The following is a 1,788-nucleotide window of genomic DNA, read 5'->3' as shown; positions in this document are numbered from 1 at the left end:
AATCTGCCTAGCATTTGTTTCATACTGCCCTTCTCCAGGAGCATATCTAGATTCCATTCTGGATTCCCTGAATGAGCACTCTGTGCAGCTGTTATTTTGCTGATTTCCCACCATTCTGAACTCCAAAGTAAAAAATCACCTCCTTGCAGTATAGCTTTACATAAAGTTCTCCAATCTTAAGGTGTTAAATTTGATGCTATTACATTGTCCAATAGTGCCTGCATAAATGGGGCATTTGGACCATATTGAGCCAATGCTCCTTTTAGATCTCTTATAACCTTAAATTCTAAGGTCTGATATTGTCTAATTCTCTCGTTTTGCGGATCAAGCCTTTCCACTACAGGAAACACTAGCACTCCCGAAGTGTCTTGCCCATTTTCTCTAGCCTGATTAATTGCTTTCTCTAAAGGCGATTGACCTGTCTCAAGATTGCTGTCCTTTCTTTTGCCTGATACCGCCTTTAATTCATTCAACTCAGATGATGCGTTTGAAAGCCACTCCTCTCCACGAGCCCTAGTAGATCTGCTTTCTGAGGAAGTATTTTGACTCTCTTCGCTTTCCATATCTGAACTTTCCGATTCCTGTGAACTCAATTCACTTTCTGACACTCTATCACTCTCCTCTATGATCTCCTTCACATGTGCCCAAAGGCAAAGGCAGAAAGTGAATCTCTCTGCCTGATTATTCCTCAGAGCTCTTCCAATTTTTTCCCATGTTCTTTTATTAAAATTACTTACTTCTTGAATCCATAGGCAACAAGATTCTATCTTAATTGAGAGATCTTTCAATGCATTTACCCCCCCCATACCCCTTGCCTGAAGCAACTTATTTACACTGTGTATAGCTGCTTTTGACTCATTCGAACCCATTTTCACTGTCACATCCCTAGGTGAGTTTAATGCCAGTTCAACGGTAACCCAACCTAGCCCCGTACCCTTCTTGCACACACAGCAACACTTCTACAATATGAAAATAAGGTTAGCGCTAGCATCAAAATTGCCTACCATGCAGAATGGTGTATGACCTCTTATCCTTACCTTCTGAATCTTTTAGGCAGAGCTCTGCTTTTGACAGTGTGTCCTTTATAAATCCTCTGTGTCTGAGTCCATGAGTTCGGGTGCCATTTGAAACTGCCTGCAGTTTCACAAAACTGGGTTCTCTCAGGGGAAGGACCAAAGGACCTGAAATAGAGGGTTAGAAATGCTAGAGAAACCATGAAGTCAACTTGAAATAGCCCAATCAAGACTTCACTTTACTTAGATAAGCCAGGGTTTTTATAGTCACAGGAGAAACCAAAACCAAATCTCTAGATTCCATGATATTTGCATAACATAAACACTGCAAAAAAGGTTAAGGTGCCAAAGTCCCCAGGTTCGGAAGATCTTCAGGTGGTAGACGTACTCAGGAAGCTTCTTCAAAGACAAACTGACAGTTTGCAGAGAGCATTTGTCTTAGTTCCCAAAGTGGAAGCCTCCAAGCAGAGACTGCCAGAAGTCTGATGGCTGAGGGGAAGGGGGAGGTAACAGTATTCCTCACAACACCTCTATCAGTTACGTTTCTATTGTTATGACAAAACACCATGACCAAGGCAAATAATAAAAAGCATTCATTCCACTGGGCAGTGGTGGCGCACACCTTTAATCCCAATACTTGGGAGGCAGAGGCAGGTGAATTTCTGAGTTCAAGGCCAGCCTGGTCTACAGAGTGAGTTCCAGGACAGCCAGGCCTACACAGAAAGACCCTGTCTCAAAACAAACAAACAAACAAACAAAAAAAGCATTCATTTCA

The sequence above is a fragment of the Mastomys coucha genome, chromosome X, assembly GCF_008632895.1.
Source record: "Mastomys coucha isolate ucsf_1 chromosome X, UCSF_Mcou_1, whole genome shotgun sequence".
NCBI lineage: Eukaryota > Metazoa > Chordata > Mammalia > Rodentia > Muridae > Mastomys > Mastomys coucha.
Note: the sequence above shows the minus strand (reverse complement) of the source record.